Below are 27,718 nucleotides of genomic sequence, written 5' to 3' on the forward strand. Positions count from 1 at the left end.
AAATGGTAGCACGTTCGCCCTTCCATGATGCAGCCGGTTGACGCCACGTCGACGGTGGTCGGAGAGACAGGAGCGGAAATTCGGTTTCATTTAAGGCTATTGAAGGCTTTAAAGACAATATTTGTCTTCTAGAGGGAACACAACCTGGTGACAGTCAGCTGGATTGAGTGAGGGCACGGACAATCCGTTAAGTTCAGACATTACCTTGGGTTAGAATAATTCCTTCAACTTTGGTCATCTTGTGAGTCTTAGCTTGGTGCCTTCTACTGTGTAGGGATGTCGGGTTGCCTGGGGGATGTTTCCTCTGCATTGTTAAAGTCCGAGTGGGTATCTTGATATTTTCGTTGCTGGCTTCGCAATGGCTGTCATTGGGTCGTCAAGTTGCACTTAGGTTGGTCTCTTCCTGGGGCAGGGATGTTGGGTAGCCAGTGGGCGTTTTCCTCTGCAGGGGTGGGTCCGTCCGAGTGCTTCGCTTGCAGCCTTTCTTGGCCACTGCCTTGCGCATTTTTAGAAGCTGCTAGTTAGTTTATTTAGGCATATCACCCCCGGGTTGTAGTTTGAGGGGTGAGGTTGAGCCATGCATGGCTCGTGTTCCCGCCATAATGTATTTCACACCCTGTTTTTAACGTACTTCCACCTCACTACGTTAATTTAAATTACTACTGAGTTTCTCCTTTGCTTCACTGTGAATGGCGTTAGCAGTGCTTGTCTATATATCCCCTCTCGTAGTATCTCTGGTCGTCTACTATTACTTCCCATTCGGTGTTTGTTGTGCGGGAGATCGGGTAACGAGTTCGGGATGCCAGTCAGTTGAAACGTGTCTCAAGTGCAGTGCGGACCTGCTAGTTGCGAAGTTGCAAGGCGGCACTAGTGGAGTCGGGTTGGAGCAGCTGTGAGGTCTGAATCGACATGGCTCCCCCGACAACTGGTTACAACTACCCAAGCAACATCCATTCATGTTGTGGTTATTCGTTTAAGTGATTCGCTGTTGAGGAGGTTTTCGTGTGCGAAACACTGAGTGTTTCTATTGCTGCAATTTAGCCGCCATGCAGTGCCATTAACTATTTTGGTAGACTACAAGTCGAGTGCACCAGCGGAATTTTCTGCCTTTTGACCGTTAGTGTTTTGGTTACTTGCCCTGGCCACTGACGAAATCAGGCAATGATCTTTTTGGACGAAGTTAACTATTATACCATATTTGAAATTCAAGCGTACCAAGCCAATTGTGTGCCTTGTGGCCGTTAGTGTTCCGGTTACCTGCCCTGGCCACTAAAGTAACTTCAGGCAGCGTCCTTTCCTCACCTATTGTCGCTGTCCAACATCGTGTGTAATTTTGACAGTTAATACATACATTATTGTGGATTATCACGTTCATAGCCTTTTGTGTTTCAGTTCTCATGTGCTGATTCATGACATACAAGTCGTTGTGCCGGTCGATCCGTGGCTGTCCTCAGGTTGGCCGGCCGGAGTGGCCGAGTGGTTCTAGGCGCTACAGTCTGTAACCGCGTGACCGCTATGGTTGCAGGTTTAAATCCTGCCTCGGGCATGGATGTGCGTGACGTCCTTAGATTAGTTAGCTTTAAGTAGTTCTAAGTTATAGTTGACTGATGACCTTCGAAGTTAAGTCCCATAGTGCTAAGAACCGTTTGAACCAATTTTCGTCCTCGGGTTGGGTTTCGACGGATCAATTGTAGTTGGGCGTACCTCCTGACTTACCTAAGTGAACGAGTGCAGACCGTCCACCCTGGAGGCTTCTGAGTGCTGTTGTCCTTATTGTTTTTCTCACAGTTGTTTTATTATCTGTTTTCAGCTTTTTAAAATTTTGGGCTTATGGTTATATTTTTTTAAAAAATTTGGGAATTTAACTGTGGGCTTTCAGCCTGCCAACCTTATTCTTAAAATCGTCTTTCAAGCTTAAACATTGCGTCCTTCTGCCTTTAAAGATTATGGTAATATATTTTAAGATTTTGAGATATAATTGTGGCCCTCAGCCATTTGGATTGCACCTTGCATATGTTTGTTCTATCTACTTTGCCTTGAGGCTTTCCACCTAGCTTTGATATATGTTTCTTTATTTATTTCATTTGATATTTTAACTGCATTTTAATCTTGTTGATTTTTAAGATTTCTTGTTTGGAGGCCTTCAGCCGTGAAAGAGTTTCATTTCGTAAAGGTTCGGCTATGTGCTGCTTTGGTTGCAAATGTGTTATTATATTACAATAAATCACAATGAGAAGGTGAAACTGACTCCCAACCTTATTTGGCCCTTTCCCCAATCGTATTTACGTATTCTGCCCAAAGGGGTTTCGCGGGCGTTTCAGTAAGCATGGCTAAATAAACGTAAAGGCGACACGATGTCTGCAGATACATACACTTACGTTAGCGACTACATCACAATGAGAAGGTGAAACTGACTCCCAACCTTATTTGGCCCTTTCCCCAATCCTATTTACGCATTCTGCCCAGCAGGTTTCGCGGGCGTTTCACTTTGCATGGCTAAATAAACGTAAAGGCGACACGGAATCGCCAGATAGATATACTTACGTTAGCGACTACATGCTGATACTCAGGGTATTGGCATACAAGGCCTTGGGACAGTTAGCAAATATTCCGATCCCGAAGTTGAAGCTAGAGCCACAAATTGACACAGCAGAAACATAGAAGCCACAGTGCGTTGGTGACCTGCTTGCTACGCAACGGAGCTATGACACTGTTGTGTCCTACTTAGTGGGAAACAATGCCTTAGCAGTGCAGACCTGAGCCAAATCTCTATAAACATTACTCATTTTCGGCAAGCAGTAATCAGTTCATCCATCTGCAATAAAAATAGTATACCAATCTACAGGCTTAATGGGTCAACAATCTGATGCCACCGGACTCTGTCTTCACTATCTGCGAGCCTGCTTTGCATGCTTGCTCGATTCTGCAGAATTGGCACCTTCCAACCAGCAGTTCAGCCACTCCTGGCCATCTACTCTGGTGCTCCATGGTTCCAGCATGGGCCATCTTGCTACCTGATCGTCATGCCTGAGCAAGCAAATACTTAAGCTTTGTGTCGGCAAACGCTGTTATTGCCCACTGTACAGTCCACATCGGAGCTGCAGATTGACTACACGACTGGCGCATCTTGAACAAAGCTTAGCATTTGCATCATATGGTTCAGGCGACACTCACTACCCTGCTTGTGGCTCTGCGTCAGTCCCATTGCTGGACTGCGGAGCATTCTGCGACAATGAGTTACTGCCCACTGCACAGGGTGATGCCTCATACCATTGTAATAAGAGGGTAACTGCTTAAGCTTTCCAAGCACCAAGCACATGACCATACTATACCTTTGGGCACTGACTACCGTGAAGCGCCACACGACTTCTTTATCTATTTATTAACATTACAGAGTTAGCCGGCCGGTGTGGCCGAGCGGTTCTAGCGCTACAGTCTGGAACTGCGCGACCGCTACGGTCGCCGGTTCGAATCCTGCCTGGGGCATGGATGTGTCTAATGTCCTTAGTTTAGTTAAGTTAAAGTAGTTCTAAGTTCTAAGGGACTGATGACCTCAGAAGTTAAGCCCCATAGTGCTCAGAGCCATTTTTTTACAGAGTTACCCACCACCTTGCTAGCTATAGTGGTTCGCTTGCTACTACAAACTAGACAATTTTAGTACCTTTTTGTTTTTATGTAATTAAATCGTTAATTCAAGAAGGAAAAAGGGCAAGAAAAAAACAAAAAAATCAAAAAAATACCCAATGCACATAAAGTACAATTGGGAAAAAATTACTTGTTGAAAAAAAAAAAAAAAACACGAATAGTAAGATTTAGATACCAAAAGAGTCCCCTTTACCTAACTGTTTCAAAAGAGAGGGCTTCAGTAAACACTTAGAGACTGTCTCACCTGAATTAGCATATTATTTTCTGCTATAGCTACTACTATATGTACTTGTGTTGTGTTATTAACTCCACGTGATTTGCGTATAAGGTATGACGGTACTATTTGTTATTACAGTGCTTCCTCCACCTAATCGCACGGTAAGCGCCAGATAAGCCTCAGTAGGTGACCTCGACCTTCGTCTCCCCGAAGGGTGCTTCTTATCTATGTTGTGCGCTTGTGTTTCTGTGTTTACGTCTTACTGTACTGCATATGTACTTTCATCCACAATTTTATAAAGTTTTACAGTTTCAATCTTACACATCTTCACAATTTACACATTTACATGTTTGAAAATAATGATCCCAGAATCTAAAAATACTTGTTTCACTTGTAGAAACGGGAAGAATTCGTGGTTTTGTTTCTGTTACTAACTTACTTTTAAATTCATTGTTTGTATTACTTGTAGTATTGTTGCAGTCATCTGATTTGCTTCTATGCCGTGTCTGTATCTAGTCATATTGGAGTGCTCATGTCATTATCCGTGTCTATATGCTGACCGGTTTCCATATCAGTTTTTCAATCTCTGTTGTCCCATGCATCATGTCGTGACGTAGGGTGTGTTTTGGGTAGTGGTATTTTATATAGTTGTTGCTGCTTGTAAGCCTTTTGTAGCGCTCTTGATATTTCACCAGTGATTCGGTTAAGCCTGCCCCAATTATCTGGGTCTCTTATAGTTTGCCCTATGTCTTCGATTTCTGACGTCGGCCTTACGTGTGTGAGTTTACCACATTTTAGTGTTATCTGTTCTGGGGATCAATGTTGCCAGTATTCACACATATCAGTTGGGCTAAGGCCAAAGCGGTGCAGGTGTGTAGGGTAGATGCCACGGCCCGTCAGGAAGTGTTTCATACCACGACGTCGGTCTATGTGTCTGCGCCTCAACCAGTCCCGGATGTTCGGGAAGAAGGAGAAAACCCGACAGCCCTTTCCCGATGCTTCCCATTCTTTTTGCTGTTGGTGTTTCTCTGTAATACGCTCCCCTGTTATCTCATACGTTGTCCAGTTTACCTCGTTTGAGCCAATAGCTGTTGCTCTGCGTTTAATGGTTATGTCAATAGGTTATGTTGCAAGTACAACACATAGGGCGATATGCCAAGTGGCACTGACATTTTGAGCATACACCTCTTTGTCAACGCCTCAAAATTGTTTTTTGGATGCCCAGGTACTTGCTGCAAAACACATCATACATTCCGAGAAGGCTGTGTGATACATTCGCAGTGTCTGCAGTGGCAGTGTGTAGTGAACTCAATTTAGTGTGGCGAGTTTGTGCATTAGTCTTGTCGCTTTTTCAGTTGCAAGTCTTACGTGCTCGTTGAGTGTCAGTCGTTCGTTGAGGTGTATACATAGGTGTTGTTCAGCCTAACAGTGGCGCTTCTCTGCAAGGCTTCCTTGATCAGTAAATACACTGTCTTAATCGCCGCAGTTGTGAGCTTGTTATGGCTCCACCACTCAATTATTTTTACAAGGAGTTGTGTATACTTGCTTTAAAGATGCATTCCAGAGTCTAGCAAGTAGTCAGAATACCCTTCACCCTATCTATCATCTTTGTGCAGATCGCTTAGGAGCAGTTCTATGGCAATATCCCAGAAAATTGGCCCCAGATTGAGCCTTGTGGCAAACCTTTTGTCATTTCCTTGATAACCTTCGGTGCTCCTGCTTCTCGCTGCACCATCCTATCTTTGCAGTAGTCGAGTAAACTATTGTATAACACTGTTGGTTTCTGCATCTCTCGTAGCCTAGCGAACAAGGCAGACCACCAGAGATTGTCGAAGGCGCCATCTGTATATTGCTATTGATACCGGGTATTTTTCTTGTGTATCCTGAATTATTCAAGCGCCCCGTTAACTGCATCGTCTATTGATCATTTTGATCTAAAACCATACTGTCGTGGACTGTAATCGATTACACGGGGGCTGTCCCTCACATTAGATAAAGTGTTCGAGAGGCAGATGGGTCTGAGGGCCTGTTGCCGATCCTCTGATGTTTTGATGGTTATTACATTCGGTGTTTTCCACGTGGGGGGCCCTACCTTGCAACTGTGCTTCATTCATTAACTCTGTCAGAAATGGGGAGACCTGTGCAACAGTATTTTTTAGTGTTACTGGGTGTATGCCATATGGATTGGGAGTTTTCTTACTCTTCAACTGTTTTGTTGCTAACGCTACCGCTTCTTGGGCAATTGGGACAGTAATGGGGCCATTTATGCAGGTGTCCTTCTTAAGTCTGTGTCTTCATAAGTCTTTCGTTATCAGGGAGAAGCTTGCTCAGCATGTACTGTGCTGAACATCTCCAGCCCCTTGTACTACTGCCGTCCGTGCGCCTAAGAGCTGACAGTAGTGGCAGCGTCTTTACCCTATCTGTCAAAAGTTTAAATGGTTCCCGCCATGTATTGTTTTCCACCTGAATTCTGACAAAATTGTGCCAGTGGTCCTGTCTGGTCTTGCATAAATTGTTTTTATATTTTTGCTTTGCATCACGGTATAGTTCCGATCTTACCGCCCACTCTGATGCTGTTTTTGCTTTCTGGTAATGTTTACTTTCGTCTACAGCGTCCATCCTTAGTACTGATAACTCAGTGGACCAGGGGAGTTTCTTTTTCGGTGCACAGTCAGTCTGTGGGATAGGTAATTGTTGTGCTTTTCGAAGCAGGTCCGTCAGACTGCCACTTTATAATCCATGCTACCACTGATTGTATGGAGGGAAAATACTTCAACCTCGTCCCTTAACTTTTGCCAGTCAGCCTTGTTTAGAAGAAGTCATTGTTGTTGCTAGTGTGAAATTTGTGTCTATGAGTTTGTGTATGTGTTTGTGTGGATGAGTAAGGCGTTGTGGTCATTGTGTGTGGCATTTTCTAGTACTTCCCATTTGTTGATATATATTGTGGAGTTCGTATTTGCTAGTTACATGTCAATATTTTTCCTCCTCCAGTGTTGCAGAGTATAGGTTTTTGTCCAGTTTTGTTTAGAATAAATAGGCTGCATTAATTTCTTGTGTCAATTATGATTTCTCCCCTACTGTCTGTTCTGTCTGCTTGCTCCAGAGTCGACCGTGCATTGATGTCACTAGGTACGAGTAATCTTCAGTCCCTAGAAAATAGTGCTATATCTGTTATTTGGTCAGCGAAAGGCTGTATGTCATACGAATACTGTGCATACGTGGATGTAATAATACAAGATTCTCATTCATGCGTAATTTCATCTTTGGCCACATGTTATTTCAGCTATTACAATTGCAGCCTTGGCATTTTGGGTCCCTATAATTGTTATGATATGTTTGGGAAGGCCTGGGAGTCTCACGCCCGTCAACCATAGCTCCTGGAGAAAGATTATACACTCCTGGAAATGGAAAAAAGAACACATTGACACCGGTGTGTCAGACCCACCATACTTGCTCCGGACACTGCGAGAGGGCTGTACAAGCAATGATCACACGCACGGCACAGCGGACACACCAGGAACCGCGGTGTTGGCCGTCGAATGGCGCTAGCTGCGCAGCATTTGTGCACCGCCGCCGTCAGTGTCAGCCAGTTTGCCGTGGCATACGGAGCTCCATCGCAGTCTTTAACACTGGTAGCATGCCGCGACAGCGTGGACGTGAACCGTATGTGCAGTTGACGGACTTTGAGCGAGGGCGTATAGTGGGCATGCGGGAGGCCGGGTGGACGTACCGCCGAATTGCTCAACACGTGGGGCGTAAGGTCTCCACAGTACATCGATGTTGTCGCCAGTGGTCGGCGGAAGGTGCACGTGCCCGTCGACCTGGGACCGGACCGCAGCGACGCACGGATGCACGCCAAGACCGTAGGATCCTACGCAGTGTCGTAGGGGACCGCACCGCCACTTCCCAGCAAATTAGGGACACTGTTGCTCCTGGGGTATCGGCGAGGACCATTCGCAACCGTCTCCATGAAGCTGGGCTACGGTCCCGCACACCGTTAGGCCGTCTTCCGCTCACGCCCCAACATCGTGCAGCCCGCCTCCAGTGGTGTCGCGACATGCGTGAATGGAGGGATGAATGGAGACGTGTCGTCTTCAGCGATGAGAGTCGCTTCTGCCTTGGTGGCAATGATGGTCGTATGCATGTTTGGCGCCGTACAGGTGAGCGCCACAATCAGGACTGCATACGACCGAGGCGCACGGGGCCAACACCCGGCATCATGGTGTGGGGAGCGATCTCCTACACTGGCCGTACACCACTGGTGATCGTCGAGGGGACACTGAATAGTGCACGGTACATCCAAACCGTCATCGAACCCATCGTTCTACCATTCCTAGACCGGCAAGGGAACTTGCTGTTCCAACAGGACAATGCACGTCTGCATGTATCCCGTGCCACCCAACGTGCCATAGAAGGTGTAAGTCAACTACCCTGGCCAGCAAGATCTCCGGATCTGTCCCCCATTGAGCATGTTTGGGACTGGATGAAGCGTCGTCTCACGCGGTCTGCACGTCCAGCACGAACGCTGGTCCAACTGAGGCGCCAGGTGGAAATGGCATGGTAAGCCGTTCCACAGGACTACATCCAGCATCTCTACGATCGTCTCCATGGGAGAATAGCAGCCTGCATTGCTGCGAAAGGTGGATATACACTGTACTAGTGCCGACATTGTGCATGCTCTGTTGCCTGTGTCTATGTGCCAGTGGTTCTGTCAGTGTGATCATGTGATGTATCTGACCCCAGGAATGTGTCAATAAAGTTTCCCCTTCCTGGGACAATGAATTCACGGTGTTCTTATTTCAATGTCCAGGAGTGTATATGCCTGTACTTCGTTCAGAAATACATCCAGTTCCACTCCAACCAAAGAGCTCGTATCCCAGTTTAGTTGTGAGATCTTCAAAGTGGGGAACATCCGGTAAAGGCATAGCACTCGGGTGTTGTTCCTTAGAGTCGTAATAAACGCGGCCATGCTCTCTGGCGAAGTCCTTATAAACTTTATCTATGTTTAAACCTTCACCTCTTTGTGTGCATGCTTGTCCTAAGAATCTCACGATGGTCGATTGGCAGGTTCTCTGTCCTAATTATCATTCCGTCTGTTGTAGGGAAACACACTACTTCCCCTTCTGTGTGATTGCGGCGTAACACCAGACGCAGAGCAATCCGGAAAGTTTCCCTGTTTTCTAACCTACCTATGCGTAAGTTACTTTCAAGATTATCATGATCAGTTACGTTATTACTGTGTTGCTCGGTATTTCTAAGAGTCTCTTGTGAAACATCCGGACATTTGTCTTCCCTTATTGTTTGTGTAAACTGGGAATTGAGTGTGGATGTAGTATTTTTAACTATATTAGTAGGTAAGCTGTTTATATTTAGCATTTGACTTTCAGTATTTCTGTTTTTGGAACATTGTTTGCCAATCTCTAGGTTATTTGACAGCTTACTGTTTCCTTTGTGGCTATTTGCCTATGTGTCTGTGCTGTGTGTGCTGCCACCAAACGTAAAACTTACGGGCTTTATTACGGTCTGCATTTGGTAGAGTCATATTGTGACTGTAATTTTAATTACTTGCTCTGACCTAGTGAAATGTTAACAGGTACTGTATCATTTTGTGTTTCTTGTACTGATGTGTCAGTATGTCTATCTGTTCCTTGTAGGTGCTGTGAGATGAATGTGTGCTGGTATCACCGTCCTCTTCAAGCTCTTCCACTCTTAACAGAAGTCCGGTCTGGAAGATTTCTCGCTGTTTTATCTGCCTTCCTATGTGATAGGCAAAGGCTCCTTGCATACACATTTCTAACTTAATCAGAAATGTTAAAATATCTTTGCTGTATTATGTCTAACTTTTACAGCGATATAAGATTTTCTGAGAAATGTTATTTGTGCTATACACGCATGTTGCCGCTAAGCTATTATAAGCAGCCAATCTCTCGTTTTAGTTGCTGGTGACTTATTTTTGTGCTTGTTACTATGATTTTTTTTTGCATATATATAAGGAGGGCTTTAGAGTCTGACCGTAGTAGTTGTATTCCGTCTTAGTCAATGTTGTCGGTAATCCCATATTCAGTGCACTCTATTTGCCTGTTGTACGACTGCTTGTGGAAGGGCGGTTAGGTCCCCCTGCATTATCACATATCCTGTTTCTACATTTGCATGGTACACATCCAACTGTGGCTTCCTCTTGACACACTGACTTTTTGTGACCTGGCTTCGCACATTTTCCACAGACTGGTTCTTTATCGCAACGTTTTGGTGCGTGACCTAGGCCCCAGCAACTGAAGCATTTCTGAACAGCCACCAAAGGAGTCGAACTGAATATAAATTCTTTCCTTCGCAGAGCAGAAAACTAACTCTTGAAGTGATATGCTGGACTTCATTTACTGTTCCTTCTCCTTTTGGGCCTCTTTTGAGCTTTATTTGGCTTCCTCGTAGAACACTTCCTTAGAGATGTGTTTGCTTAAGTTAATCTCATGTAGTTCCACAAAGAAGTCCTGATCTGTTAGAGCAGTTTCGTATCGAGCAACTTAATCTCTTGCCTGTGTTTACATTCCGCGCTGACCAGTTGCAGCTGCAGCGGCGCATCGAAAGCTAAGTACTAATTAATTGTTTGTGTATAGTGGTTTATTTAGCAACTTTAGTAGCCTTCAACCGGTGTTCTTGGTGTTTTCTGTTGAAATAATTTCAGAAGAACCTTTTGGGAACTGTTTTCACCTTCATTACTGTGTCATTAGACGTTTGATTCTCTTTCTGTATTAGTCTTTTGTTATATTCACATTTGTTGTTTATTAATACTGTTAATAATAGCAGTTACTTCCCTTGTAGAGTAAGTTTGTGATTATTGTAGACAGGTTTTTAACATCTTCTTATTGTAGTAGCGGAACTTAGAAAAAGTAAAATTTTACCATATGTGAGAAGTGTGGGCTTTTTCGTAGGTTCGTGAGTAGTGGATTGCGGTGTGAGACTTGTTCGAAGTATTTTCACTGGGGGGAATGCAGTGGGGAAGCCAGTGGGCATTCTGGTGAGATCCTCTCCTGGAACTGCAGGTTATGTAGCAAGAGTAAGTTAATAGAGGAGCAGGGGCGTAAGATCTGTGCCCTTCAGGTGCAGTTGAAAAACGCACAGGAGGAGCTAGATAGGATGAGGAGGGAGAAGGGGGTTGGGGAATGGGAGCTGGCTGTTGGCAGGAGATCTGCTAGGAGAAGAAGATTTTCAGATAGTTTTACTATTGGTGTTTACAATAGATATGACCAACTGTCAGAGTCTAGTGGAGAGGAATCTCTAGTACCTGTACATGTAGGAAGTATGTAGCAGACCTCAGTAGTTACTGTGCCTAGAACAGTTGCAAAGTCGAAGAAGAAGAAACAGGTTCTGCTGTTAGGTAGTTCTCATGGCAGAGGTGTAGGCCAGCAGTTGCAGGAAGTGCTGGGGAGTGAGTACTAGGTTACCAGCATTGTGAAGCCTAATGCAGGGTTGGCTCAGGTGACTGTTAACATAGGGGGGTTATGTAGGGATTTTACTAAAGAGGATCAGGTAGTGATTGTAGGTGGGGCTGGTAATAGTATTGATAGGGATGGGGAGTATAACATAGATGGTGATCTGGAAAAGATAGCCACTCAGACTGGCAACAAGAATGTGCATTTCGTGGAACTGTTTCAGGGTCACGATCTGCCTCACCTTAATACAGCCGTCAGGCGTAATAACATGAGACTTGGGGGTGCGCTGATGACAGAAAGCATGGCTCACATTTTAGTGGTGTCGGTGGAGTCTATCAGCATGACGGGTTTCACTAGACATGGCCTGCACCTCAACAGGTATGGGAAGGGGAGGTTGGCAATGCTTATAGGTGACAGCATAGGTGGGGTTGGTGGGATCACTCATGGGAAAATTCCTGCAGTAGTGGGTGTTAGAGCTGCACCTTTTTTAGATTGAAGTCAGCTGATAGGTATTCCTGCTTAAGGGAAGTCTCTCTAACAAGGGAATCACTTTCGACAAAGCTTAGGTATCCGAGTAATGAGGGAATTAGTATATTTCATCAAAACATACAAGGTATTAGAGATTAAGTTAGTGAACTGCTATAGATTATTGGTATATCTGAACACTCCTTATCTAAGGAGATAATTCAGAGGCTTCCTTTACCAGGATACAGGTTGGCTGACAGCTTTTCGAGGAGCTCTTTGCGGTGTGGGGGAGTAACCATGTATGTGAAAAACGGCATCCCATTTGAGTCAATTGATGTTTCAAAGTACTGCACTGAAAAGGTGTTTGAAGCTAAACTTCTAACTGTTGTTATTTATAGATCCCCAGACTTCGATTTCACAACATTTTTGTCAAAGCTAGAGGAGTTTTTTGGTTCACTTTATAGGAAATACAAAAAGTTAGTTATATGTGGTGACTTCAATATTAATTGTATAAGTGATTGTGCAAGGAAGAGGATGCTGGTAGACCTCTTTAATTCATATAATCTTATGTAAACCGTATTCTTTCCAACGAGAGTGCAAGGGAACAGTAGAACAACCATAGACAACATTTTCGTTCATTCCTCAATACTAGAAGGGCATTCTGTTAGCAAAAAGGTGAATGGCCTTTCAGATCATGATGCACAAATTTTAACTTTAAAAGATTTTTGTGCTGCAACACGTGTTAAATATAGTCATCAGCCGTTCAGGAAAGCTGATCCAGTTGCTGTAGAGACCTTTGTAAACCTTTTAAGGGAACAAGAGTGGCAAGATGTCTATAGCGCAGATACAGTGGACGATAAATATAACGCTTTTCTCAAGACTTTTCTCATGCTCTTTGAAAGTTGCTTTCCGTTAGAACGTTTAAAACAGGGTACTAGCACAAACAGGCAGCCTGGGTGGCTGACTAGAGGGATAAGAATATCTTGTAGAACAAAGTGGCAATTATATCAAAACGCTAGAAACAGTCAAAATCTAAATGCAGCAGCCCATTACAAACAGTATTGTAAAGTGCTTAAAAATGTTATTAGGAAGGCAAAAAGTATGTGGTATGCAGATAGAATAGCTAAGTCTCAGGATAAAATTAAAGCCATATGATAAGTCGTAAAGGAATTGGCTGGTCTGCAGAGAGAGGTCGAGGATATAGAATCAGTGCGTAGTGGGAATGTCCGTGTTACTGATAGGTCGCATATATGTACAGTATTTAATAATCACTTTCTGAATATAGCAAGTGAACTAAATAGAAACCTAGTCCCAACAGGGAATCATATAGCACTCTTAGAAAAAAGTGTTCCGAGACTGTTACCTGAAATGCTCCTCCATGATACTGACAAGAGGGAGATTGAGTTAATAATTGAATCACTAATGACCAAGAACTCTCATGGATATGACGGGGTATCTAGCAGAATACTGAAGTATTGTTCTATGTATGTTAGCCCAGTTCTCAGCCATATCTGTAACTTTTCCTTTAGGAGTGTTCGGTTTCCTGGCCGATTAAAGTACTCGGTAGTGAAGCCTCTATATAAAAAGGGAGACATTGATAATGTTGACAATTTTAGACCTATTTCTATGCCATCGATGTTTGCAAAAGTTATCGAGAAGGTTGTATATACACGGTTACTGGAGCATTTAAATTCACATAATTTGCTGTCAAATGTTCAGTTTGGTTTTAGAAATGGTTTAACAAGTGAAAATGATATATTCTCTTTTCTCTGTGAGGTTTTGGGCGAATTAAATATAAGGTTGCGAACTCTAGGTGTTTTCTTTGATTTTACGAAGGCTTTTCACTGTGTTGACCACAAAATATTACTGCAGAAGTTGGACCATTATTGAGTAAGGGGAGTAGCTTACAATTGGTTCGCCTCTTACTTTAAGAACTGAAATCAGAGGGTAATTCTCCGCAATATTGAGAGTGGTAGTGATGTTCAGTCCCAATGGGGCACTGTCAAGTGGGGCATTCCCCAAGGGTCGGTGCTGGGGCCACTGCTGTTTCTTATTTATATAAATGATATGCCTTCTAGTATTACAGGTGATTCAAAAATATTTCTGTTTGCTGATGACACCAGCTTGATAGTGAAGGATCTTGTGTGTAATATTGAAACAGTAACAAATAATGTAGTTCATGAAATAAGTTCATGGCTTGCGGAAAATAATTTGATGCTAAATCACAGTAAGACTCAGTTTTTAGTTTCTAACTCACAATTCAACAAGAACCGATATTTTGATCAGACAGAATGGGCATATTATAAGCGAGACGGAACAGTTCAAGTTCCTAGGCGTTCGGATAGATAGTAAGCTGTTGTGGAAAGCCCATGTCCTGGATCTTGTTCAGAAGCTAAATGCTGCTTTATCTACCATTAGAAGAGATCTGAAATAAGTGACACTTCAACACGAAAAGTAGTCTACTTCGCATATTTTCATATGCTTATGTCGTATGGTATTATTTTTTGGGGTAATTCTTCTGATTCAAAAATGGTATTTTTGGCTCAAAAACGGGCTGTTCGAGCTATATGTGGTGTAAGTTCTAGAACGTCTTGTCGACCTCTATTCAAAAATCTGGGAATTCTGACATTGCCCTCACAGTATATATTTTCTATAATGTCGTTTGTTGTTAGCAATATTAGCCTATTCCCAAGAGTTAGCAGCTTTCATTCAGTTAATACTAGGCAGAAATCAAATCTGCATGTAGAATGCACTTCCTTGACTCTTGTGCAGAAAGGAGTGCAGTATTCTGCTGCATCCATTTTCAATAAGCTACCGCAAGAACTCAAAAATCTCAGCAGTAGCCCAAACTCTTTTAAGTCTAAACTGAAGAGTATCCTCATGGCTCACTCCTTCTATTCTGTCGAGGAGCTCCTGGAGGAGCTAAAAAATTAAGCAAATTCCAGTGTTACATTGTTGATTTTCTTCGTTTAAACTTACAACTTGTCACCTGAATGTTTTTTTATATTTCATTCTATCTGATTCTAATATCGTATTATAATTTCATGTATTGACTCGTTCCATGACCATGGAGACTTCTCCTTAATTTGGTACCACGGAACAATAAATAAATAAATAAATAGAATAAAACCTGATACACTGCAAGGAGTGGTCGGAATTTCCTCGGTTCTTCGCATCTAATATCTTTTATTAGGGCTGTCTTTTCTATGATTTCCCTTTTATGTGCTTCTATTTCCGTTTCTAAGATGACTGTCTTGCCCGGGATTGATTGTTTTAGTGATTGTTTCACGTGTGGCCTTGGCGCTTGATTGTTTTCTGATTTAAAGAAGAGAACGTTCGACTGCTTTGATTTACCTAGCTCTATGCGTTCTTCTACTTGGCTCTTCGGTTTTGCGTGCCTCAGCGATTCAGATAGCCGTACCGTAGGTGCAACCACAACGCAGGGGTATCTGTTGAGAGGCCAGACAAACGTGTTGTTCCTGAAGAGGGGCACCAGCGTTTTCAGTAGTTGAAGGGGCAACAGTCTGGATGATTGACTGATCTGGCCTTGTAACACTAACCAAAACGGCCTTGCTGTGCTGGTACTGCAAACGGCTGAAAGCAAGGGGAAACAAAAGCCGTAATTTTTCCGGAGGGCATGCAGCTTTACTGTATGGTTAAATGATGATGACTTCCTCCGGGAGGGGACTACTCAAGTGGGCGTCGTTATCGGTAGAATGAAAACTGGCGTTCTACTGATGGGAGCGTGGAATGTCAGATCCCCCAATCTGGAATGTAAGTAAGGAAATTTAAAAATGGAAATGGACAGGCTAAAGATAGGTATAGTGAGAATTAGTGAAGTTCGGTGGCTGGAGGAACAAGACTTTTGGTCAGGTGAATACAGGGTTATAAATACAAAATCAAATAAGGATGATGCAGGAGTTGGTTTAATAATGGGTTTAATATGAGTAAGCATAGTGAACGCATTATTGTGGCCTAGATAGACACGAAGCTCACGCCTACTACAGTAGTACAAGTTTATATGCCAACTAGCTCTGCAGATGACGAAGAAATTGATGAAACGTATAATGAGATAAAAGAAATTATTTAGATAGTGAAGGGAGACGGAAATTTAATTGCCATGGGTGACTGGAATTCCCTAGTAGGGAAAGGAAGAGAAGGAAACGTAGTAGGTGAATATGAATTGGTAAGTAATGAAAGAGCCGCCTGGTAGAATTTTGCACAGAGCATAACTTAATCATTGCTAACACTTGGTTCAAGAATCATGAAAGAAGGTTGTATACATGGAAGAAGCATGCAGATATTAGAAGGTATCAGACAGATTATATAATGGTAAGACAGAGATTTAGGAACTAGGTTTTAAGTTGTAGGACATTTCCAGGGGCAGATGTGGACTCTGACCACAATCTATTGGTTATGAACTGTAGGTTAAAACTGAAAAAACTGCAAAAAGATAGGAATTTAAGGAGATAGGACCTGGATAAACTGACTAAAACAAAGGTTGTACAGACTTTCAGGGACAGCATTAAGGACCAATTGACAGGAATAGGGAAAAAATACGGTGGAAGAAGAATGTGTAGCTTTGAGGGATGAAGTAGTGAAGGCAGCAGAGGATCAAGTAGGTAAAAAGACGAGGTCTAGTAGGAATCATTGGGTAACAGAAGAAATATTGAATTTAATTGATGAAAGGGGGAAATATAAAAATGCAGTAAATGAAGCAGGCAAAAAGGAATACAAACGTCTCAAACAAGAGATCGACAGGAAGTGCAAAATGGCTAAGCAGGGATGGCTAGAGGACAAATGTAAGGATGTAGAGGCTTATGTCACTAGGGGTAAGATAGATATTGCCAGCTGTAAAATTAAAGAGACCTTTGGAGAAAAGAGAACCACTTGTATGAATATCAAGAGCTCGATGAACACTCCGACTGTCGTAGCGTCTAATCTGTCTTTCAGATATACGTTCCTCGAGCCGCTAAGTATTTCAGAGCTTTCCACTTCACCTTTCAGCTAGCTCTCTGCCTCAAGAATAATTTGAGCGCGCATCATATGGAAACGCTGGGCGAGGAATGTATATTCTGATAAGACCGTTTGTCTCGTGGTGCACGACTCATTGCGTAGGTTGTCAAACAAAATCATTCCTATGGGAGTTCAGGAATATTGTAGGGCTCTGGAGAGCTTGCATTGAGCATGTGGGAGATTCTGTCTAAACTTTACACCATTTTAAGCAGACTATAGGTTTTATTAAAAATTACGGTTTTCATTTGATTCAGCTTCATTTCTATTATCTCTTGAGGAATGACAAATAAGATATCCTACACAGTGGTCACTTAGTCAGGTTCTTTAGTAATGTTCTCTTACAGTAGATTATGTACTGGTGCTAGCTTTCAATAGCTTAATACGTTAATTATAGCCGTCAGCAATAAAAATGCAGACAGTACGTGCTGTCAAAATGGTTCAAATGGCTCTGAGCACTATGGGACTTAACTTCTGAGGTCATCAGTCCACTAGAACTTAGAACTACTAAAACCTAACTAACCTATGGACATCACACACATCCACGCCCGAGGCAGGATTCGAACCTGCGACCGTAGCGGTCGCGCGGTTCAGACTGTAGAGCCTAGAACCGCTCGGCCACCCCAGCTGGCTACGTGCTGTCATCGAAATTACCATCTCTACGTTGTTACCCATTCTATAGAGCTGTAAATTCTTCAGTAAGTCCATTTATAGACATTAATTGCATAACTTTAATAAGATGTAAAGTAGTGATTGCACTTCTCGCACTGTATGAAGAATTTTAGAAGTATAATGGTAACTGTTCACGAAGTATCATTTATTCAGGAAACGTATAAATAATGCTTCGCTTATCTGGTGCAATATATCACTTAGTATCTATGATAAGTGTCTAGGAATTCAAATGGCACTTACTGTGGCGGCCAAATGAGTGAACTCATTATAACACATAAAAACTATTTGCTGTTTCCTCTTCTGTAGAGAGTAGCAGTTATTTACAGTTACACAGATCACAAAACATATCAGAACTCTTTCAAAAGCCCAGAGAGTGGCGCATGGTTTGACGTGTTTGAGTAGAATTTTAAAAGTATGAAATGAATGAAACCGTAAATCTGCTACGTATTGCATTCACTGAAAATAAAATTTGGTAAATTTATGAAACAGGTCCAATTCTAAAGCCATAACGTGCTGCATTCACAAAATTAAAAGTTTCTAACTGTAATAGATGTTTTTTTATTGGTATCGGTAACAATATAGGCTCACTTGTTAGTCAATGATATTTCGTTTTAGTGGATGGATGCATCAAAGTGTGTAAAATGATGCGTCGAAATAGAAATGAGGTAAGAAAAATGACATGATTCCACCATACTGCGTATTAAATCCCTTTCTTGCAGCCCATTCTGAAGTTCATCTACAGAAACCGATGAGGATACGTCATTGTTAATCCATTAAAGAAAAGGAAAATAGAAAACAGTGTGCCATGCAGATTCGTGCAATCCACGGTCGTCAACGGTCATCTTCAAAGATACGCATGGAACGCGATTTTTCAACGAATTGACAACGATGTGTTCACATCGGTTACTATAGATGCAGTTGCAAATGGAGTCTGTCCGAAACTAGTAGTGCATATAAAATAAATATAACACAACTGGAAAGATCGTGTCATTTTTCATACCTCATTTCCGTTTAGACACTTACTATAATAATGTCATGCTCAAATTTACTGAGGTTGTGGGACCTACGCAGAAGATAACAAGGAAATGAGGTGCTTCGATGGACAAAGTTGCCAGAGAACTGAATGTTCGGCGAAACTAGTGCAAGAGCTGGTTTGGAGCGTAGTGCACCGATTGTTTCTTGAAATGATTGAAACTTTGGTCTATCCAGATGACTTACATCATGGTTTATTTTCAAAATAAAAAATTACGTGAAAGTTGTCAAACAGTTTGAACATGTGTAAAAATATGATATGGAGCAAAGAAATTATGTATGCCTGATCTTAGTAACTGTTTTATTTACATTAAGTATTCAGCTGTAAACAGCATTTCATATGGCACGCATGGGTCAAAACGTACTTTTGCTCTTACCAAATGAGAACCACAATATCACATTTAATATCTACAGTTAATGTTGCAAAAATTCAACCTAAGATCTTGTGAATATTTAATTTTAATGTAGCATTAGGATATATCCTGAGTGTCACCCACCAGTAGAGAAATTTTTTTAGCCATTATGGGAATATAACAACTTGGGCAGGTATACGTTCATCATCGAAATGGTGTAAGTAATTTTGAGTAAAGATGCTGCTGTTCCCATTTGTACCGCATTGTAGCGGCTCTTTGAATCAGCAGGTGTGGGATTTTTTTGAGCAGCTGATTTAAGTTTGATTTGTTTGTGGCACTGGGGCAATGCTTCTACCCATAGTGCGCTTCCGTCTGTAATAGGCATATATGTTCACTGACTAGGAATCTCATTTACCACACACGTAGACTGCGGTATTCCTCGTTGTTCTGTGGCCTTACTGTTACCATCAATTGTTCTGTGCTGTTTTCCAAAAATGCCTTGATTAATTTAAAAAAATGGGAAGATGTAACAATAATGATTTGTCAGTGCAGATATATTTTGAAACATCCGCCTTCAGCCAGAATTTGTCATGGCACTACTTGGTATCAGCCAAAAGGAGTAAACATATCAATTTCAAAACACAGTTCTGGATTATATTTTAAATCTGATATCACATATTATAATTTGAATTGAAACATACGTATGGTAACCTTAGTTAAATAATCAATACTTAACAACATTATTATAAGAGGCATATATGAAATGATCGATTTTTTGTTACATTTCAACACATTAATATTTATTTATAACAGTTTGAAAATATTTAATCAAATATTCTTATCAACATTTTTGGCATCAGTTTTAATGTTTTTTACCCTGTCGATACATTTAGCAGTTCTATACAATAGATAATTATATATTACAAAGCAGTAGGTAAAAAATACACACTACATATCGGTAACCATGTAAAAAGTAGAGCAAAAATATTTCTGACGAAGTCTCTTTTTGTGTTGCTGCTCTATCCGGCCAGCCGTGCGACACGGGGCGCGCTCAGTTCGAAGCACCGGCATTCGTCCGCGTAGCATCGCCGTCGACGACATCGACTGCTCGCCTGTGTCCAGCGGAGTCACTGCCGCTGCTTCCGTCGCTGGCGCCGCCGTGGGCTGCGCGCCGCTGTCGACACCGGTCGCCTCCAACAAGTTGATCTCGAGCTGCGCTCGTGCCGACCTGTGCAACACACGGACACAAAGCGGTCTTAGAGTTACACGGTAGTCCTGGACCACTAAAACAAAGGAGTCATCAGGTTCTCACATGGCATTTTCAATAAACGACTGCCTGCAGCGTGGGAGTTTTGATTTCAGTTCAACATGAGTACATCTACATCTACATATACATTTATCCTCCGCAAGCCACCCAACGGTGTGTGGCTGAGGGCACTTTACGTGCCACTGTCAGTACCTCCCTTTCCTGTTCCACTCGCGTATGGTTCGCGGGATGAACGACTGACGGAAAGCCTCCGTGCGCGCTCGAATATCTCTGATTTTACGTTCGTGATCTCCTCGGGTGGTATTAGTAGGGGGAAGCAATATATTCGATACCTCATCCAGAAACGCACCCTCTCGAAACCTGGACTGCAGGCTACACCGCGATGCAGAGCGCCTCTCTTGCAGAGTCTGCCACTTGAGTTTGCTAAACATCTCCGTAACGCTATCACGCTTACCAAATAACCATGTGACGAAACGCGCCGCTCTTCTTTGGATCTTCTCTATCTCCTCTGTCAACCCCACCTGGTACGGTACCACACGAAAGAGCAATAGTCAAGTATAGGACGAACGAGTGTTTTGTAAGCCACCTCCTTTGTTGATGGACTACATTTTCTAAGGACTCTCCCAATGAATCTCAACCTGGCACCCGCTTTACCAACAATTAATTTTATATGACCATTCCACTTCAAATCGTTCCGTACGCATAAGCCCAGATATTTTACAGAAGTAACTGCTACCAGCGTTTGTTCCGCTATCATATAATCATACAATAAAGGATCCTTCTTTCTATGTGTTCGCAGTGCATTACATTTGTCTATGTTAAAGGTCAGTTGTTACTCCCTGCACCAAGTGTCTATCCGCTGCAGATCTTCCTGCATTTCGCTGCAGCTGTTGGTTCATCTACTCTCAAAGTAAGTGATCTTTCCATTAGTTACTGTGTAATGTGGGGAAGCCGCTACTAAAGTAGTACCTTTTCCCTTACTTCTGCGCCATATACAGTGTGTGATCAAAAGTATCTACAGACCCACAAAAACATACGTTTTTCATATTGGGTGCATTGTGCTGTCACCTACTGCCAGGTACTCCATATCAGCGACATCAGTAGTCATTAGTCATCGTGAGAGAGTAGAATGGGGAGCTCCGCTGAACTTACGGACTTCGAATGTGGTCAGGTGACTGTGTATCACTTGTGTCATACATTCGTACGCGAGATTTACATACTCCTAAACGTGACCAGGTCCACCGTTTGCGATGTGATAGTGGAGTGGAAACGTGGAGGGACACGTGCAGCACAAAAGCGTACAGGCCGACCTCGTCTATTGACTGACAGAGACCGCCGACAGGCGAAGAGTGTCGTAATGTGTAATAGGCAGACATCTAACCAGACCATCACACAGGAATTCCAAGCTGCAAGTACTATGACAGTTAGGCTGGAGGTGAGAAGACTTGAATTTCATTGTCGAGTGGCTGCTCATAAGCCCCGTCACGCCACTAAATGCCAAACGTTGCCTTGCTTGGTATAAGGAGCGTAAACATTGGACCACTGAACAGTGGAAAAACGTTGTGTCGAGTGATGCATCACGGTACATAATATGGCGATCCGACGGCAGGGTGTGGGTATGGCGAATGCCAGGTGAACGTCATCTACCAGCATGTGTGGTGCCAACTGTAAAATTCGGAGGCGATGGTGTTATGATATGGTCCTGTTTTTCATAGAGGGAGCTTGAACACTTTCTGTTTTGCGTGGTACTATCACAGCACAGGCCTTCCTGCTTCCCACTGTTGAAGAGCAATTCGGGGATGGCGACTGCATCTTTCAAGACGATCGAGCACCTGATCATAACGCACGGACTGTTGCGGAGTAGTTACACGACACTAACATCCCTGTAATGGACTGGCATGCACAGAATCCTGACCAGAACACTGATTTCGTGCCGGGCCTCACCGACCGACATTGATACCTCTCCTCAGTGCAGCACTCCATCAAGAAAGGGTTGCCATTGCCAAAGAAACCTTCAAACACCTGACTGAACAAATGCCTGCGTGAGTGGAATTTGTCATCAGGGCTAAGGATGGGCCAACACCACACTGAATGCCAGCATTACCGATGGAGGGCCCCACGAACTTGTAGGTCATTATCAGCGGCATGTCCGGATACTTTTGATCACATAGTGTATGTGTGGTGCACTACTGATCTACAACTGATAGGACTTTGTGAATGCCTCTTTTTTCTGGTTGCAATGTTATGACGGTTTACGTAAACGTATTTGATATCCCCCGACTGTCGGCTGTGATATCCCTCATCCCCAATGAACCATGGACCTTGCCGTTGGTGGGGAGGCTTGCGTGCCTCAGCGATACAGACAGCCGTACCGTAGGTGCAATCAAAGCGGAGGGGTACCTTTTGAGAGGCCAGATTAACGTGTGGTTCCTGAAGAGGTGCAGCAACCGTTTCAGTAGTTGCAGGGGCAACAGTCTGGATGATTGACTGATCTGGGCTTGTAACACTAACCAAAACAGCCGTGCTGTTGTGGTACTGCGAACGGCTGAAAGCAAGGGGAAACTAGGGCAGTAAATTTTCCCGAGTGCATGCAGCTTTACTGTATGGGTAAATGATGATGGCGTCCTCTTGCGTAAAATATTCCGGAGGTAAAATAATCCCCCATTCGGATCTCCGGGCGGGGACTACTCAAGAGGATGTCGTTATCAGGAGAAAGAAAACTGGCGTTCTACTGAGCGGAGCGTGGAATGTCAGATCCCTTAATCGGGCAGGTAGGTTAGAAAATTTAAAGAGGGAAATGGATAGGTTAAAGTTAGATATAGATGGAATTATTGACGTTCGGTGGCAGGAGAAACAAGACTTTCGGTCAGGTGAATACAGGGTTATAAATACAAAATCAAATAGGGGTAATGCAGGAGTAGGTTTAATAGTGAATAAAAGAATAGGAGTGCGGGAAAGCTACTACAAACAGCATAGTGAACGCATTATTGTGGCAAAGATAGATACGAAGCCCACGCCAACCACAGTAGTACAAGTTTACATGCCAACATGTTCTGCAGATGACGAAGAAATTGAAGAAATGTATGATGAAATAAAAGAAATTATTCAGGTAGTGAAGGGAGGCGAAAATTTAATAGTCATGGGTGACTGGAATTCGTCAGTAGGAAAAGGGAGGGAAGGAAACATAGTGGGTGAATATGGATTGGGAGTAAGAAATGAAAGAGGAAGCCGCCTGGCAGAATTTTGCACAGAGCACAACTTAATCATAGCTAACACTTGGTTCAAGAATCATAAAAGAAGGTTGCATTCATGGAAGAAGCCTGGAGATACTGACATGTTTCAGATAGATTGCATAATGGTAAGACAGAGATTTAGGAGCCAGGTTTTAAATTGTAAGACATTTCCAGGGGCAGATGTGGACTCTGACCACAATCTATTGGTTATGAACTGTAGATTAAAACTGAAGAAACTACAAATAGGTGGTAATTTAAGGAGATGGGACTTGGATAAACTGACTAAACCAGAGGCTGTACAGAGTTTCAGGGAGAGTATAAGGGAACAATTGACAAGAATGGGAGAAAGAAATACAGTAGAAGAAGAATGGGTGGCTATGAGGGATGAAGTAGTGAAGGCAGCAGACGATCAAGTAGGTAAAAAGACGAGGGCTAGTAGAAATCCTTGGGTAACAGAGGAAATATTCAATTTAATTGATGAAAGAAGAATATATAAAAATGCAGTAAATGAAGCTGGAAAAAAGGAATACAAACGTCTCAAAAATGAGATTGACAGGAAGTTCAAAATTGCTAAGGAGTTGTGACTAGAGGATAAATGTAAGGATGTAGAGGCCTATCTCACTAGGGGTAGGATAGATACTGCCTACAGGAGAATTAAAGAGACTTTTGGAGAAAGGAGTACCAGTTGTATGAATATTAAGAGCTCAGATGGGAACCCAGTTCTAAGCAAAGAAGAGAATGCAGAAAGGTGGAAGGAGTATATAGAGGGTCTATACAAGGGCGATGTACTTGAGGACAATATTATGGAAATGGAACAGGATGTAGATGAAGATGAAATGGGAGATATGATACTGCTTGAAGAGTTTGACAGAGCACTGAAAGACCTGAGTCGAAACAAGGCCCTGGGCGTATACAACATTCCATTAGAACTACTGACAGCCTTGGGAGAGCCACTCCTGACAAACCTCTACCATCTGGTGAGTAAGATGTATGAGACAGGCGAAATTCCCTCAGACTTCAAAAAGAATATAATAATTCCAATCCCAAAGAAAGCACGTTTTGACAGATGTGAAAATTACCGAACTATCAGTTTCATAAGTCACGGCGGCAAAATACTATTACAAATTCTTTACAGACGGATCGAAAAACTAGTAGAAGCCGACCTCGGGGAAGATCAGTTTGGATTCCGTAGAAATATCGGAACGCGTGAGGCAATACTGACCCTACGACTTATCTTAGAAGCTAGATTAAGGAAAGGAAAACCTACGTTTCTAGCATTTGTAGACTTAGAGAAAGCTTTTGACAATGTTGACTGGAATACTCTCTTTCAAATTCTGTAGGTGGCAGGGGTAAAATACAGAGAGCGAAAAGCTATTTACAACTTGCACAGAAACCAGACGGCAGTTATAAGAGTCCAGGGGCATGAAAGGGAAGCAGTGGTTGGGGTGGGCGTGAGGCAGGGTTGTAGCTTATCCCCGATGTTATTCAATCTGTATATTGAGAAATAAGTGAAGGAAACAAAAGAAAAATTCGGAGTAGGTATTAAAATACATGGAGAAGAAATAAAAAATTTGAGGTTTGCCGATGACATTGTAAACTCTCAGAGCCAGCAAAGGACTTGGAAGAGCAGTTGAACGGAATGGATAGTGTCTTGAAAGGAGGATATAAGATGAACATCAACAAAAGCAGAACGAGGATAATGGAATGTAGTCAAATTAAGTCGGGTGATGCTGAGGGAATTAGATTAAGAAATGAGTCACATAATATAGTAAAGGCGTTTAGCTATTTGGGGAGCAAAATAACTGATGATGGTCGAAGTAGAGAGGAAATAAAATGTAGACTGGCAATGGCAAGGAAAGTATTTCTGAAGAAGAGAAATTTGTTAACATCGAGTATAGATTTAAGTGTCAGGAAGTCGTTTCTGAAAGTATTTGTGTGGAGTGTAGCCATGTATGGAAGTGAAACATGGACGATAAATAGTTTGGATAAGAAGAGAATAGAAGCTTTCGAAATGTGGTGCTACAGAAGAATGCTGATGGGTAGATCATATAACTAATGAGGAGGTATTGAATAGGATTGGGGAGAGGAGAAGTTTGTGGCACAACGTGACTAGAAGAAGGGATCGCTTGGTAGGACATGTTCTGAGGCATCAAGGGATCACCAATTTAGTATTGGAGGGCAGCGTGGAGGGTAGATATCGTAGAGGGAGACCAAGAGATGAATACACTAAGCAGATTCAGAAGGATGTAGGTTGGATTAGGTAATGGGAGATGAAGAAGCTGCACAGGATAGAGTAGCATGGAGAGCTGCATTAAACCAGTCTCAGGACTGAAGACCACAACAACAACAACTGTATAATGCGGGGAGGGCGCTACTCGAGTACAAGTAGTACATTGTCCCTTAGTTCTGTGCCATATACACTATGTGATCAAAAGTATCCAGAAACTCCATAAACACACGTTTCTCATATTAGGTGCATTGTGGTCCCACCTACAGTCAGGTATTCCATATCAGCGACATCAGTAGTCATTAGACATCGTGAGGGAGTGGAATGATGCGCTCCGTGGAACTCACGGACTTCGCATGTAGTCAGGTGATTGGGTCGCACTTGTGTCATAACTCTGTACGCGAGATTTCCACACACCTAAACATGCCCAGGTCCACTGTTTCCGATGTGATAGTGAAGTGGAAACGTGGAGGGACACGTACAGCGCAAAAGCGTACAGGCTGATCTCGTCTGTTAACGGACAGAGACAGCCGACAAGTGAATAGGGTCGTAATGTGTAACAGGCAGACATATATCCAGATCATTACACAGGAATTCTAGAGTGTATCAAGATCCACTGCAAGTACGAGGGTCATCCAAAAGAAATGCCACTATTTTTATAATAATTCAGTTTTCATTCTGCATGTGTGAAAATTTTACAGTGTGTAGATACATCCTTCCCGCTTGTTTTCAAACTTAGTTCAACTTGTCCCCGTGAGTGGCGCCGTCGCAGCATGTCTTCAAGATGGCTGCTACACTTCGTCAAAAGCAACGTGCTGTCATAGAATTCCTGCGCTGTGAAAACGAGACAGTGGGAAACACCCACAAGAGGTTGAAAAAGGTGTATGGAGATGCTGCTGTCGATCGCAGTACAGTTAGTCGGTGGGCAAGCAGGTTTCGTGATGAAAGCGGGCACGGCAATATTGAGAATTGTCCTCGGAGCGGCAGGCCTCGTACTGCACACACTCCAGACAATGTGCAGTTAACGAATTGGTGACTGCTGACAGACGCATCACAGTGAACGAATTGTCACGCTATGGTGGGATAGGCGAAGGAAGTATTCGTAGAATACTGAAAGTGTTGCCGTTAAGAAAGGTTTGTGACAGGTGGGTTTTCAGGATGTTGACAGTGGGTCACAAAAAAACAAGGAAAACGGTATGCAGCGAACTTTTGGAACAGTACGAGAATGGTGGAGACGAATTTCTTGGAAGAATTGTGACAGGTGATGAAACATGACAGCATCATTTTTCACCAGACACGAAGAGGCAGTTAATGGAGTGGAATCATGCAAAATCACCCACGGAAAAAAAAAAAAAATTCGAAACCACACCTTCTGCTGGAAAAGTTCTGGCTACGGTGTGTTTCGATTCCGAAGTACTCTTGCTTGTGGTCATCATGCCAAGTGAACCACCATAAATTCGGATGCGTATGTGGCGTCACTGAAGAAACTTCAAGCTCGATTGAGTCGTGTTCAACCACATCGGCAAAAGCAGGATGTTTTGCTGTTGCGCGACAATGCACGGCCACATGTCAGTCAAAAAACCATGGAAGCGATCCCAAAACTCGTATGGACAACACTGAAACACCCGCCTTACAGTCCTGACCTGGCTTACCGTGCAGGTATACAGGCGCTGGTTCCTAAATGGTGTAAGGCAGTTAGGGATGGAAATTATGTGGAGAAATGAAAATATTGTTCCTAAAGGGTGTATCTACACTCGGTAAAACTTTAAAACATGTTGAATAAAAGATGGATTTTTTTTTTAAATGGTGTGGATTTCTTTTGGAGTGACCCTCGTACTATGACTGTCGGGCGGGAGGTGAGAAAACTTGGATTTCATTGTTGAGTGGCTGCTCATAAGCCATGTCGCGCTGCTAAATGCCAAACGATGCCTTGCTTGGTATAAGGAGAGCAATCATTGGACCATTGAACAGTGGAAAAACGTTGTGTGGAGTGATGCATCTCGGTACGCAATATGGCGATCCGATTGCAGGGTGTGGGTGTGGCGAATGCCAGGTGAACGTCATCTGACAGCATGTGTAGTGCCAACAGTAAAATTCGGAGGCAGTGGTGTTATGGTATTGTCGTGTTTTTCATAGAGGGGGCTTGAACCCCTTGTCGTTTTGC

The 27,718-nt window shown here is 42.9% G+C and overlaps 1 protein-coding gene across 2 annotated transcripts in view; it reads right to left on the reverse strand.

Moving 5' to 3' along the window:
- Positions 1-19,920: 19,920 nt before the first annotated feature.
- LOC126481354 (uncharacterized) overlaps positions 19,921-27,718 on the reverse strand; it is a 481,436-nt gene continuing 473,638 nt past the window's right edge. For both annotated transcript variants that reach the window (XM_050105052.1, XM_050105051.1), the window contains exon 7: positions 19,921-20,055. The gene's annotated coding sequence lies outside the window, so the exon portion shown is untranslated. The remainder of the gene's footprint in view (positions 20,056-27,718) is intronic.

Source organism: Schistocerca serialis, chromosome 5 (genome assembly GCF_023864345.2).
Source record: "Schistocerca serialis cubense isolate TAMUIC-IGC-003099 chromosome 5, iqSchSeri2.2, whole genome shotgun sequence".
Taxonomy (NCBI): Eukaryota; Metazoa; Arthropoda; class Insecta; order Orthoptera; family Acrididae; genus Schistocerca; species Schistocerca serialis.